Below are 16386 nucleotides of genomic sequence, written 5' to 3'. Positions count from 1 at the left end.
TTGTTCAAATAGTATACATCGTTCATTTTTTTCTGGTTAATGTGAAATTTAAAACAATTAAAAGATCTCACTTGAAAATCAGTCCTCATTTATATGAAAAGTGATAAAAAAACCCCACATAAGCATTGGAATAGACTGTAAGTGCTGAAAGAATGAAAATAAATGAAAATAGAAAATAAAAATGAATGAAAAACAACAAAATATTTGTTTATGCATGATTCTGATGCTTAAAATCTTTAATGTGATACACGCATGTAAATTTCACATGTATCTCGCATGTAGCAACAAAACATGCGATTCTCATGCGTGTCAAGTAGACATGTAAATCGCATGATAATCGCATGTGGATGACATGAACTTTTCATGCGAAAATCATGCGTGTGGAAAATCATATGATATACGCATGAAAATCGTGTGAAAATCGCATGAAAAATGCTACGCATGTGGCACATGTGTGGCACTTTTGCCTGTGTACAATTTCAAGGATTCTGCCTACCTGAATTGTCTTTATCATTCCGAATTCCAATTAATCGTATTTACTACAAGGATCAATCTAAATAGCAGCAGATATTTTATTGTCATGGAAAACGTAGAGGAAGTGTTGGATGACATAAATATTCGGTAAGTATGGCTTGGTAGATAGACGAATTAAAATTATAGATTTTCAGCAAGTAGTGTACGGCCGGGTAGATAGACGAATTAAAATTATAGATATTCAGTAAATAATGTACGGCCGTGTAGATAGACGAATTAAAATTATAGATATTCTGTAAGTAGTGTAGGCCGGGTAGATAGACGAATTAAATTGTAGATATTCGGTATGTAGTGTAGGCCGGGTAGATAGACGAATTAAATTATAGATATTCGGTAAGTAGTGTAGGCCGGGTAGACAGATGAATTAAAATTATAGATATTCAGTATGTAGTGTAGCACAGGGACTTGGCACGATTTTCCAAATGATGGTCCATATATATATGTATTAGACACTATAATACATATATATATGGACCATCATTTGGAAAATCGTGCCAAGCCCCTGTAAAAATTATAGATATTCGGTATGTATTGTAGGTCGGGTATACAGACGAATTAAAATAATGAAAAAGATAGGATTTTATATGTTCTGGATACTCATTATCTAATATTTTTCAAATGCCATCAGTACTTTTCAGCATATTAAATTTCCCACTCGTTACCTCTACGTTTTATTGGTGTTTATTGGTGATAGTAAAATGCCTGTACAAGCCCGTGGTATCTTGAACATGTTTAATAGAACATCAGATACGATGTTATATCATTGGAATGTAGGCTATGGTTGTTGGAAAATAAATTGTAATTTTTAAAGTCACCGCTTTGTATGGATATCAATTTAAGTTGTTGGAAAGCAGCCGATAGCTGTGAAAATATGTAGATGGAAGAGGGGATGATGTTGTAAGGATATAACCGTTAGTTGTGGGAACGTAGCCGATAGCCGTGGGAATGTTAACATCGACTGTGTGGGAATGTTAACATAGACTGTGTGGGAATGTAAACATTGACTGTGTGGGAATGTAAACATCGACTGTGTGGGAATATAGACATCGACTGTGTGGGAATGTTAACATCGACTGTGTGGGAATGTAAACATCGACTGTGTGGGAATGTAAACATCGACTTTTTGGGAATGTTAACATCGACTGTGTAGGAATGTAAACATCGGCTGTGTGGGAATATAGACATTGGTATGGGGGAATGTAAACATAGACTGTGTGGGAATGTAAACATCGACTGTGTAGGAATGTAAACATCGACTGTGTAGGAATGTAAACATCGACTGTTTGGGAATGTAAACACCGACTGTGTGGGAATGTAAACATCGACTGTGTAGGAATGTAAACATCGACTGTGTGGGAATATAGACATCGACTGTGTGGGAATGTAAACATCGACTGTGTGGGAATGTAAACATCGGCTGTGTGGGAATATAGACATTGGTATGGGGGAATGTAAACATAGACTGTGTGGGAATGTAAACATCGACTGTGTAGGAATGTAAACATCGACTGTGTAGGAATGTAAACATCGACTGTTTGGGAATGTAAACACCGACTGTGTGGGAATGTAAACATCGACTGTGTAGGAATGTAAACATTGACTGTGTGGGAATGTAAACATAGACTGTGTGGGAATGTAAACATCGACTGTTTGGGAATGTAGACATTGACTGTGTTGGAATATAGACATTGGTATGTAGGAATGTAAACATCGACTGTGTGCAAATGTAAACATCGACTGTTTCGGAATGTAGACATCGACTGTGTGGGAATGTAAACATCGACTGTGTGGGAATGTAGACATTGACTGTGTTGGAATATAGACATTGGTATGGGGGAATGTAAACATCGACTGTGTGGGAATGTAAACATCGACTGTGTGGGAATGTAAACATCGACTGTGTGGGAATGTAAACATAGACTGTGTGGGGATGTAAATATCGACTGTGTGGGAATGTAGACATCGACTGTGTGGGATGTGTGGGAATGTAAACATAGACTGTGTGGGAATGTAAACATCGACTGTGTGGGAATGTAAACATCGACTGTGTGGGATGTGTGGGAATGTAAACATCGACTGTGTGGGATGTGTGGGAATGTAAACATCGACTGTGTGGGAATGTAAACATCGACTGTTTGGGAATGTAAACATCGGCTGTGTAGGAATGTAAACATCGACTGTGTGGGAATGTAGACATCGACTGTGTGGGAATGTAAACATCGACTGTGTGGGAATGTAGACATTGACTGTGTGGGAATGTTAACATCGGCTGTGTAGGAATGTAAACATCGACTGTGTGGGAATGTAAACATCGACTGTGTGGGAATGTAGACATCGACTGTGTGGGAATGTAGACATCGACTGTGTGGGAATGTTAACATCGGCTGTGTAGGAATGTAAACATCGACTGTGTGGGAATGTAGACATCGGCTGTGTGGGAATGTTAACATCGACTGTGTGGGAATGTAAACATCGACTGTGTGGGAATGTAGACATCGACTGTGTGGGAATGTAAACATCGACTGTGTGGGAATGTTAACATTGACTGTGTGGGAATGTAGACATCGACTGTGTGGGAATGTAAACATCGACTGTGTGGGAATGTAAACGTCGACTGTGTGGGAATGTAAACATCGACTGTATGGGAATGTAGACATTGACTATGTGGGAATGTAGACATCGACTGTGTAGGAATGTAAACATAGACTGTGTGGGAATGTAAACATCGACTGTGTGGGAATATAGACATCGACTGTGTGGGAATGTAAACATAGACTGTGTGGGAATGTAAACATCGACTGTGTGGGAATGTTAACATCGACTGTGTGGGAATGTAGACATTGGTATGTGGGAATGTAAACATCGACTGTGTGGGAATGTAAACATCGACTGTGTGGGAATGTAGACATTGGTATGTGGGAATGTAGACATCGACTGTGTGGGAATGTAAACATCGACTGTGTGGGAATGTAAACATCGACTGTGTGGGAATGTAAACATCGACTGTATGGGAATGTAGACATTGACTATGTGGGAATGTAGACATCGACTGTGTAGGAATGTAAACATAGACTGTGTGGGAATGTAAACATCGACTGTGTGGGAATATAGACATCGACTGTGTGGAAATGTAAACATAGACTGTGTGGGAATGTAAACATCGACTGTGTGGGAATGTTAACATCGACTGTGTGGGAATGTAGACATTGGTATGTGGGAATGTAAACATCGACTGTGTGGGAATGTAAACATCGACTGTGTGGGAATGTAGACATTGACTGTGTAGGAATGTAAACATTGACTGTGTGGGAATGTTGACATTGGTATGTGGGAATGTAAACATCGACTGTGTGGGAATGTAAACATTGACTGTGTGGGAATGTAAACATAGACTGTGTGGGAATGTAAACATCGACTGTGTGGGAATATAGACATCGACTGTATGGGAATGTAAACATAGACTGTGTGGGAATGTTGACATCTACTTTGTGGGAATGTAAACATCGACTGTGTGGGAATGTAAACATCGACTGTGTGGGAATGTAAACATCGACTGTGTGCGAATGTTGACATCTACTTTGTGGGAATGTAAACAACGACTGTGTGGGAATGTAAACATCGACTGTGTGGGAATGTAAACATCGACTGTGTGGGAATGTAGACATCGACTGTGTGGGAATGTAAACATCGACTGTGTGGGAATGTTAACATCGACTGTGTGGGAATGTTAACATCGACTGTGTGGGAATGTAAACATCGACTGTGTGGGAATGTAAACATCGGCTGTGTGGGAATATAGACATTGGTATGGGGGAATGTAAACATAGACTGTGTGGGAATATAGATATTGGTATGGGGGGAATGTAAACATCGACTGTGTGGGAATGTAAACATAGACTGTGTGGGAATATAGACATTGGTATGGGGGAATGTAAACATAGACTGTGTGGGAATATAGATATTGGTATGGGGAAATGTAAACATCGACCGTGTAGGAATATAGATATTGGTATGGGGGAATGTAAACATCGACTGTTTGGGAATGTAAACATCGACTGTGTGGGAATGTTAACATTGACTGTGTGGGAATGTAAACATCGACTGTGTGGGAATGTAAACATCGACTGTGTGGGAATGTAAACATAGACTGTGTGGGAATGTAAACATCGACTGTGTGGGAATGTAAACATCGACTGTGTGGGAATGTAAACATTGGTATGTGGAAATGTAAACATCGACTGTGTGGGAATGTAGACATCGACTGTTTGGGAATGCAAACATGGACTGTGTGGGAATGTAAACATAGACTGTGTGGGAATGTAGACATCGACTGTGTGGGAATGTAAACATTGGTATGTAGGAATGTAAACATCGACTGTGTGGGAATGTAAACATCGACTGTGTGGGAATGTAAACATCGACTGTGTGGGAATGTAAACATCGACTGTGTGGGAATGTAAACATCGACTGTGTGGGAATGTAGACATCGACTGTGTGGGAATGTAAACATCGACTGTGTGGGAATGTAAACATCGACTGTGTGGGAATGTAAACATCGACTGTGTGGGAATGTAGACATCGACTGTGTGGGAATGTAAACATCGACTGTGTGGGAATGTAAACATCGACTGTGTGGGAATGTAGACATCGACTGTGTGGGAATGTAAACATCGACTGTGTGGGAATGTAAACATCGACTGTGTGGGAATGTAAACATCGACTGTGTGGGAATGTAAACATAGACTGTGTGGGAATGTAGACATTGGTATGTGGGAATGTAAACATCGACTGTGTGGGAATGTAAACATCGACTGTGTGGGAATGTAGACATCGACTGTGTGGGAATGTTAACATAGACTGTGTGGGAATGTAAACATAGACTGTGTGGGAATGTAAACATATACTGTGTGGGAATGTAAACATCGACTGTGTGGGAATGTTAACATCGACTGTGTGGGAATGTAAACATTGGTATGTGGAAATGTAAACATCGACTGTGTGGGAATGTAGACATCGACTGTTTGGGAATGCAAACATGGACTGTGTGGGAATGTAAACATAGACTGTGTGGGAATGTAGACATCGACTGTGTGGGAATGTAAACATTGGTATGTAGGAATGTAAACATCGACTGTGTGGGAATGTAAACATCGACTGTGTGGGAATGTAAACATCGACTGTGTGGGAATGTAAACATCGACTGTGTGGGAATGTAAACATCGACTGTGTGGGAATGTAAACATCGACTGTGTGGGAATGTAAACATCGACTGTGTGGGAATGTAAACATCGACTGTGTGGGAATGTAAACATCGACTGTGTGGGAATGTAGACATCGACTGTGTGGGAATGTAAACATCGACTGTGTGGGAATGTAAACATCGACTGTGTGGGAATGTAGACATCGACTGTGTGGGAATGTAAACATCGACTGTGTGGGAATGTAAACATCGACTGTGTGGGAATGTAGACATCGACTGTGTGGGAATGTAAACATCGACTGTGTGGGAATGTAGACATTGGTATGTGGAAATGTAAACATCGACTGTGTGGGAATGTAAACATCGACTGTGTGGGAATGTAAACATCGACTGTGTGGGAATGTTAACATAGACTGTGTGGGAATGTAAACATAGACTGTGTGGGAATGTAAACATCGACTGTGTGGGAATGTTAACATCGACTGTGTGGGAATGTAAACATTGGTATGTGGAAATGTAAAGATCGACTGTGTGGGAATGTAGACATTGACTGTGTGGGAATGTAAACATCGACTGTGTGGGAATGTAAACATCGACTGTGTGGGAATGTAAACATAGACTGTATGGGAATGTAAACATGGACTGTATGGGAATATAAATATAGACTGTGTGGGAATGTTAACATTGACTGTGTGGGAATGTAAACATAGACTGTATGGGAATGTAAACATAGACTGTGTGGGAATGTTGACATCTACTTTGTGGGAATGTAAACATCGACTGTGTGGGAATGTAAACATCGACTGTGTGGGAATGTAAACATCGACTGTGTGGGAATGTTGACATCTACTTTGTGGGAATGTAAACATCGACTGTGTGGGAATGTAGACATCGACTGTGTGGGAATGTAGACATCGACTGTGTGGGAATGTTAACATCGGCTGTGTAGGAATGTAAACATCGACTGTGTGGGAATGTAGACATCGGCTGTGTGGGAATGTTAACATCGACTGTGTGGGAATGTAAACATCGACTGTGTGGGAATGTAGACATCGACTGTGTGGGAATGTAAACATCGACTGTGTGGGAATGTTAACATTGACTGTGTGGGAATGTAGACATCGACTGTGTGGGAATGTAAACATCGACTGTGTGGGAATGTAAACGTCGACTGTGTGGGAATGTAAACATCGACTGTATGGGAATGTAGACATTGACTATGTGGGAATGTAGACATCGACTGTGTAGGAATGTAAACATAGACTGTGTGGGAATGTAAACATCGACTGTGTGGGAATATAGACATCGACTGTGTGGGAATGTAAACATAGACTGTGTGGGAATGTAAACATCGACTGTGTGGGAATGTTAACATCGACTGTGTGGGAATGTAGACATTGGTATGTGGGAATGTAAACATCGACTGTGTGGGAATGTAAACATCGACTGTGTGGGAATGTAGACATTGGTATGTGGGAATGTAGACATCGACTGTGTGGGAATGTAAACATCGACTGTGTGGGAATGTAAACATCGACTGTGTGGGAATGTAAACATCGACTGTATGGGAATGTAGACATTGACTATGTGGGAATGTAGACATCGACTGTGTAGGAATGTAAACATAGACTGTGTGGGAATGTAAACATCGACTGTGTGGGAATATAGACATCGACTGTGTGGAAATGTAAACATAGACTGTGTGGGAATGTAAACATCGACTGTGTGGGAATGTTAACATCGACTGTGTGGGAATGTAGACATTGGTATGTGGGAATGTAAACATCGACTGTGTGGGAATGTAAACATCGACTGTGTGGGAATGTAGACATTGACTGTGTAGGAATGTAAACATTGACTGTGTGGGAATGTTGACATTGGTATGTGGGAATGTAAACATCGACTGTGTGGGAATGTAAACATTGACTGTGTGGGAATGTAAACATAGACTGTGTGGGAATGTAAACATCGACTGTGTGGGAATATAGACATCGACTGTATGGGAATGTAAACATAGACTGTGTGGGAATGTTGACATCTACTTTGTGGGAATGTAAACATCGACTGTGTGGGAATGTAAACATCGACTGTGTGGGAATGTAAACATCGACTGTGTGCGAATGTTGACATCTACTTTGTGGGAATGTAAACAACGACTGTGTGGGAATGTAAACATCGACTGTGTGGGAATGTAAACATCGACTGTGTGGGAATGTAGACATCGACTGTGTGGGAATGTAAACATCGACTGTGTGGGAATGTTAACATCGACTGTGTGGGAATGTTAACATCGACTGTGTGGGAATGTAAACATCGACTGTGTGGGAATGTAAACATCGGCTGTGTGGGAATATAGACATTGGTATGGGGGAATGTAAACATAGACTGTGTGGGAATATAGATATTGGTATGGGGGGAATGTAAACATCGACTGTGTGGGAATGTAAACATAGACTGTGTGGGAATATAGACATTGGTATGGGGGAATGTAAACATAGACTGTGTGGGAATATAGATATTGGTATGGGGAAATGTAAACATCGACCGTGTAGGAATATAGATATTGGTATGGGGGAATGTAAACATCGACTGTTTGGGAATGTAAACATCGACTGTGTGGGAATGTTAACATTGACTGTGTGGGAATGTAAACATCGACTGTGTGGGAATGTAAACATCGACTGTGTGGGAATGTAAACATAGACTGTGTGGGAATGTAAACATCGACTGTGTGGGAATGTTAACATCGACTGTGTGGGAATGTAAACATTGGTATGTGGAAATGTAAACATCGACTGTGTGGGAATGTAGACATCGACTGTTTGGGAATGTAAACATGGACTGTGTGGGAATGTAAACATAGACTGTGTGGGAATGTAGACATCGACTGTGTGGGAATGTAAACATTGGTATGTAGGAATGTAAACATCGACTGTGTGGGAATGTAAACATCGACTGTGTAGGAATGTAAACATCGACTGTGTGGGAATGTAAACATCGACTGTGTGGGAATGTAAACATCGACTGTGTGGGAATGTAGACATCGACTGTGTGGGAATGTAAACATCGACTGTGTGGGAATGTAAACATCGACTGTGTGGGAATGTAAACATCGACTGTGTGGGAATGTAAACATCGACTGTGTGGGAATGTAAACATCGACTGTGTGGGAATGTAAACATCGACTGTGTGGGAATGTAGACATCGACTGTGTGGGAATGTAAACATCGACTGTGTGGGAATGTAAACATCGACTGTGTGGGAATGTAGACATCGACTGTGTGGGAATGTAAACATAGACTGTGTGGGAATGTAGACATTGGTATGTGGAAATGTAAACATCGACTGTGTGGGAATGTAAACATCGACTGTGTGGGAATGTAGACATCGACTGTGTGGGAATGTTAACATAGACTGTGTGGGAATGTAAACATAGACTGTGTGGGAATGTAAACATATACTGTGTGGGAATGTAAACATCGACTGTGTGGGAATGTTAACATCGACTGTGTGGGAATGTAAACATTGGTATGTGGAAATGTAAACATCGACTGTGTGGGAATGTAGACATCGACTGTTTGGGAATGCAAACATGGACTGTGTGGGAATGTAAACATAGACTGTGTGGGAATGTAGACATCGACTGTGTGGGAATGTAAACATTGGTATGTAGGAATGTAAACATCGACTGTGTGGGAATGTAAACATCGACTGTGTGGGAATGTAAACATCGACTGTGTGGGAATGTAAACATCGACTGTGTGGGAATGTAAACATCGACTGTGTGGGAATGTAGACATCGACTGTGTGGGAATGTAAACATCGACTGTGTGGGAATGTAAACATCGACTGTGTGGGAATGTAAACATCGACTGTGTGGGAATGTAGACATCGACTGTGTGGGAATGTAAACATCGACTGTGTGGGAATGTAAACATCGACTGTGTGGGAATGTAGACATCGACTGTGTGGGAATGTAAACATCGACTGTGTGGGAATGTAAACATCGACTGTGTGGGAATGTAGACATCGACTGTGTGGGAATGTAAACATAGACTGTGTGGGAATGTAGACATTGGTATGTGGAAATGTAAACATCGACTGTGTGGGAATGTAAACATCGACTGTGTGGGAATGTAGACATCGACTGTGTGGGAATGTTAACATAGACTGTGTGGGAATGTAAACATAGACTGTGTGGGAATGTAAACATCGACTGTGTGGGAATGTTAACATCGACTGTGTGGGAATGTAAACATTGGTATGTGGAAATGTAAAGATCGACTGTGTGGGAATGTAGACATTGACTGTGTGGGAATGTAAACATCGACTGTGTGGGAATGTAAACATCGACTGTGTGGGAATGTAAACATAGACTGTATGGGAATGTAAACATGGACTGTATGGGAATATAAATATAGACTGTGTGGGAATGTTAACATTGACTGTGTGGGAATGTAAACATAGACTGTATGGGAATGTAAACATAGACTGTGTGGGAATGTTGACATCTACTTTGTGGGAATGTAAACATCGACTGTGTGGGAATGTAAACATCGACTGTGTGGGAATGTAAACATCGACTGTGTGGGAATGTTGACATCTACTTTGTGGGAATGTAAACATCGACTGTGTGGGAATGTAAACATCGACTGTGTGGGAATGTAAACATCGACTGTGTGGGAATGTAGACATCGACTGTGTGGGAATGTAAACATCGACTGTGTGGGAATGTTAACATCGACTGTGTGGGAATGTTAACATCGACTGTGTCGGAATGTAAACATCGACTGTGTGGGAATGTAAACATCGGCTGTGTGGGAATATAGACATTGGTATGGGGGAATGTAAACATAGACTGTGTGGGAATATAGATATTGGTATGGGGGGAATGTAAACATCGACTGTGTGGGAATGTAAACATAGACTGTGTGGGAATATAGACATTGGTATGGGGGAATGTAAACATAGACTGTGTGGGAATATAGATATTGGTATGGGGAAATGTAAACATCGACCGTGTAGGAATATAGATATTGGTATGGGGGAATGTAAACATCGACTGTTTGGGAATGTAAACATCGACTGTGTGGGAATGTTAACATTGACTGTGTGGGAATGTAAACATCGACTGTGTGGGAATGTAAACATCGACTGTGTGGGAATGTAAACATAGACTGTGTGGGAATGTAAACATCGACTGTGTGGGAATGTTAACATCGACTGTGTGGGAATGTAAACATTGGTATGTGGAAATGTAAACATCGACTGTGTGGGAATGTAGACATCGACTGTTTGGGAATGCAAACATGGACTGTGTGGGAATGTAAACATAGACTGTGTGGGAATGTAGACATCGACTGTGTGGGAATGTAAACATTGGTATGTAGGAATGTAAACATCGACTGTGTGGGAATGTAAACATCGACTGTGTAGGAATGTAAACATCGACTGTGTAGGAATGTAAACATCGACTGTGTGGGAATGTAAACATCGACTGTGTGGGAATGTAGACATCGACTGTGTGGGAATGTAAACATCGACTGTGTGGGAATGTAAACATCGACTGTGTGGGAATGTAAACATCGACTGTGTGGGAATGTAGACATCGACTGTGTGGGAATGTAAACATCGACTGTGTGGGAATGTAAACATCGACTGTGTGGGAATGTAGACATCGACTGTGTGGGAATGTAAACATCGACTGTGTGGGAATGTAAACATCGACTGTGTGGGAATGTAGACATCGACTGTGTGGGAATGTAAACATAGACTGTGTGGGAATGTAGACATTGGTATGTGGGAATGTAAACATCGACTGTGTGGGAATGTAAACATCGACTGTGTGGGAATGTAGACATCGACTGTGTGGGAATGTTAACATAGACTGTGTGGGAATGTAAACATAGACTGTGTGGGAATGTAAACATCGACTGTGTGGGAATGTTAACATCGACTGTGTGGGAATGTAAACATTGGTATGTGGAAATGTAAAGATCGACTGTGTGGGAATGTAGACATTGACTGTGTGGGAATGTAAACATCGACTGTGTGGGAATGTAAACATCGACTGTGTGGGAATGTAAACATAGACTGTATGGGAATGTAAACATGGACTGTATGGGAATGTAAACATCGACTGTGTGGGAATGTTAACATCGACTGTGTGGGAATGTAAACATTGGTATGTGGAAATGTAAAGATCGACTGTGTGGGAATGTAGACATTGACTGTGTGGGAATGTAAACATCGACTGTGTGGGAATGTAAACATCGACTGTGTGGGAATGTAAACATAGACTGTATGGGAATGTAAACATGGACTGTATGGGAATATAAATATAGACTGTGTGGGAATGTTAACATTGACTGTGTGGGAATGTAAACATAGACTGTATGGGAATGTAAACATGGACTGTGTGGGAATATAAATATAGACTGTGTGGGAATGTTAACATTGACTGTGTGGGAATGTAAACATAGACTGTGTGGGAATATAAATATAGACTGTGTGGGAATGTTAACATTGACTGTGTGGGAATGTAAACATCGACTGTGTGGGAATGTTAACATAGACTGTGTGGGAATGTAAACATCGACTGTCTGGGATTGTAAACATCGACTGTGCTCGATGTTTGGCTACATTTGAAGTGCAATAATGGTACCCGGAGATGGTGATGCCAACAAAGTTTGGTTGCTGTCGCATATGCTCTTATATCCGTTTTTACTCCTGTTGATCGGGTTTGCTTTCACTCCCCTTGGTTGGGGTTTGTTTTCACCTCCCCTTGATTGGGGTTTGTTTTCAACCATCTTGGTTGGGGTTTGCTTTCACCCATCTTGGTTGGGGTTTGTTTTCATTTCCCTTGGTTTGGGTTTGTTTTCACCCATCTTGATTGGGGTTTGTTTTCACCCATCTTGGTTGGGGTTTGTTTTCATTTCCCTTGGTTGGGGTTTGCTTTCACCCATCTTGGTTGGGGTTTGTTTTCATTTCCCTTGGTTGGGGTTTGTTTTCACCTCCCCTTGATTGGGGTTTGTTTTCAACCATCTTGATTGGGGTTTGTTTTCACCCATCTTGGTTTGGGTTTGTTTTCACCCATCTTGGTTGGGGTTTGTTTTCACCCATCTTGGTTGGGGTTTGTTTTCACTTTCCTTGGTTGGGGTTTTTGTTCGAGTGGTTGGTTGTTGGGTTTTTTGTTAGAGTGGTTGGTTGTTGGGGTTTTGTTAGAGTGCTGGGTTGTTTGGTTTTTTGTTAGAGTGGTTGGTTGTTGGGAGTTTTGTTAGAGTGGTTGGTTGTTGGAGTTTTGTTAGAGTGGTTGGTTGTTGGGGGGTTTGCTAGAGTGGTTGATTGTTGGGTTTTTTGTTAGAGTGGTTGCCTGTTTGGGTTTTTGTTAGAGTGGTTGATTGTTGGGGGTTTTGTTAGAGTGGTTGATTGTTGGGTTTTTTGTTAGAGTGGTTGGTTGTTGGGGGTTTTGTTAGAGTGGTTGGTTGTTGGGGGTTTTGTTAGAGTGGTTGGTTGTTGGGGGTTTTTGCTTGAGTTGTTTGTTGTTGGGTGTTTTAAAGAGTGGTTGATTGTTGGGGGTTTTGTAAGAGTGGTTGGTTGTTGTGGTTTTTGTTAGAGTTGTTGCGTTTTTTGTTAGAGTGGTTGGTTGTTGGAGTTTTTGTTAGAGTGGTTGGTTGTTGGGTTTTTTGTTAGAGTGGTTGGTTGTTGGAGTTTTCTGTTAGAGTGGTTGGTGGTAAGGGATTTTGTTAGCGTGGTTGGTTGTTGGGGTTTTTGTTAGAGTGGTTGGTTGTTGGAGTTTTTGTTAGCGTGGTTGGTTGTTGGAGTTTTTGTTAGCGTGGTTGGTTGTTGGAGTTTTTGTTAGAGTGGTTGGTTGTTGGGGTTTTTGTTAGAGTGGTTGGTGGTAAGGGATTTTGTTAGAGTAGTTTGTTGTTGGAGTGACAAGAATGCGGAATAGATATGATTGGGTATGAGTGAACTTGGAATGCATGTGGCCGAACTGCGTGGAAGTTATCCCCGGGATACGCTCGGTAGATATGGATTGTTCAGTCACCACTGTCCTCCGACCATGTACACCTGACCAAGGTAGATTTACAGAAGTCGAATTACTGTTTTTATTTAATGTTTACATTAATCTCAAAGTTCTGTCGGACCTGTTTGATATTTGTAATAAGTAAATGACTGTGAGCGGATTTCTACCATTGGGTCATGTCATCATGAGAGAGTATCCCCAGCTTACACCTCTGGAGGCATGCCTTGATGTCCGTTTTGTTCAAGAGAAACATTACTATTATCCCCTATCTGTCGGTATATACCAATGTTAGAAACAACCACCACTATTTTTTAACAAAATATTTATTTTGAAATTGATGTTATATGTATTGTTTTGGTGGGTAGTATATCAAGCTATGTGTGTGGTGAATGTGATTGCTCGAGTGAGGCTAAATAAACATAAATACATTTGTTGACGCATTCAATATTCACTAAAAAGACCAATCGAAGTAGGTACACTGAAGCTGGTGTTTTACAACAGGCGGGACTCGGAGACCGAGCGTGTTACCGACTCATGGCGTGAACTCAATGGGCCAGCGATATTTAAAGGACTGTTAAAAACGTGAACTCTGATAGATACCCAGTGTGATAATGCACATCGATGACTTGAGCGGTATGCATTTCACGGTAATCAATTAGTGTTTTGTATATATTAATGAGTGAGGCGGTATGGCATATAGGATAGATGGGGACTCACACGAGCACTTGGTTATTATCAAACGTGCAGAAAGGAAGCTCTCATCCCGCTAAATAGGTATGTAGTTCTGAAGGTGTCATGTGTCGAATACAGCAGATTTCAAAATCAGCTGGCGTGTCTTATTTAATCTTGATGTTTTAAACAATTGCAAAAAGGTTAAAGCACGACTTTATTTACAAATGTTTTAAGTATTAGCCAGATTGAAGAAATAATTTCACATTCCAGTAACTTGTATTAATGAGTCCGTACCTTGTATCGTTAGGTTTGTGACTTATATTGATAGGTCGATGACTTGTATTGATAGGTTGGTGACTGGTATTGGTAGGTTGATGACGTGTATTGGTAGGTTGATGACGTGTATTGGTAGGTTGATGACTTGTATCGGTAGGTTGGTGACGTGTATTGGTAGGTTGATGACGTGTATCGGTAGGTTGATGACTTGTATTGATAGGTTGATGACGTGTATTGGTAGGTTGATGACTTGTATTGGTAGGTTGATGACTGGTATTGGTAGGTTGATGACTGGTATTGGTAGGTTGGTGACTTGTATCGGTAGGTTGATGACGTGTATTGGTAGGTTGATGACTTGTATTGGTAGGTTGATGACTTGTATTGGTAAGTTGATGACTTGTATTGGTAGGTTGATGACTTGTATTGGTAGGTTGATGACGTGTATTGGTAGGTTGGTGACTTGTATTGGTGGGTTTGTGACGTGTATTGATAGGTTGGTGACTGGTATTGGTGGGTTGATGACGTGTATTGGTAGGTTGGTGACGTGTATTGGTAGGTTGGTGACTGGTATTGGTAGGTTGGTGTCTTGTATTGGTAAGTTGATGACTTGTATTGGTAGGTTTGTGACGTGTATCGGTAGGTTGGTGACGTGTATTGGTAAGTTGATGACTTGTATTGGTAGGTTTGTGACGTGTATTGGTAGGTTGGTGACTTGTATTGGTAGGTTGGTGTCTTGTAATGGTAGGTTTGTGACTTGTATTGGTAGGTTGGTGACTGGTATTGGTAGGTTGGTGTCTTGTATTGGTAAGTTGATGACTTGTATTGGTAGGTTTGTGACGTGTATCGGTAGGTTGATGACTTGTATTGGTAAGTTGATGACTTGTATTGGTAGGTTTGTGACGTGTATCGGTAGGTTGGTGACGTGTATTGGTAGGTTGGTGACTTGTATTGGTAGGTTGGTGACGTGTATTGGTAGGTTGGTGACGTGTATCGGTAGGTTGGTGACGTGTATTGGTAGGTTGGTGACGTGTATTGGTAGGTTGGTGTCTTGTAATGGTAGGTTGGTGACTTGTATCGGTAGGTTGATGACGTGTACTAGTAGGTTGGTGACTTGTATTGGCAGGTTGATGACGTGTTTTGTTGTTGCAGCAGACTGATGCAGCATAGGCTGATTTCCTTTGTGACAGGTGGTTGACACTGAATTGTTCTCTTGGTGACGCACGGGTTGGTTTCCTGTGACAGATGTTTGACATTAATTGGTTCCCTTTGTGACGCACGGGTTGGTTTCCTGCGTGACAGGTGTTTGACATTAAATGTTGCCCTTGCTGACGCACGGGTTGGCTTCCTGTGTGACAGGTGGTTGACACTGAACGGTTCTCTTGGTAACGCACGGGTTGGTTTCCTTTGTGACAGGTGGTTGACACTGAATGCTTCCCTTGGTGATGCACGGGTTGGTTTCCTGCGTGACAGGTAGTTGACACTGAAAGGTTCCCTTGGTGATGCACGGGTTGGTTTCCTGCGTGATAGGTGGTTGACACTTTGATGGTTCCCCTGGTGACGCACGGGTTGTTTTATATTTACTCTACTACTTATCAATACCAGGTTCAAACTAAGCCGATCAATGGCTACGGAACATTCACTATTTATGTATTATGATGTGTTCTGCAATTATAGA

General features: G+C 41.3%; 1 protein-coding gene across 3 annotated transcripts in view; it reads left to right on the top strand.

Moving 5' to 3' along the window:
- Positions 1 to 16386, top strand: part of LOC117324098 — a 33526-nt gene that overhangs the window by 9282 nt on the left and 7858 nt on the right. Inside the window, exon 1 of one of the 3 annotated variants that reach the window (XM_033879752.1) lies at positions 14253 to 14537. The exons of 1 other annotated variant lie outside the window; for it this stretch is intronic. The gene's annotated coding sequence lies outside the window, so the exon portion shown is untranslated. Of the gene's footprint in view, positions 1 to 14252; positions 14538 to 16386 lie in introns of those variants that run through there. One more of the 3 variants, XM_033879753.1, reaches the window with a different exon arrangement.

This window comes from Pecten maximus, chromosome 3 (assembly GCF_902652985.1).
Source record: "Pecten maximus chromosome 3, xPecMax1.1, whole genome shotgun sequence".
Lineage (NCBI taxonomy): Eukaryota > Metazoa > Mollusca > Bivalvia > Pectinida > Pectinidae > Pecten > Pecten maximus.
Note: the sequence above shows the minus strand (reverse complement) of the source record. Positions and strands in the feature narration are given on the sequence as shown.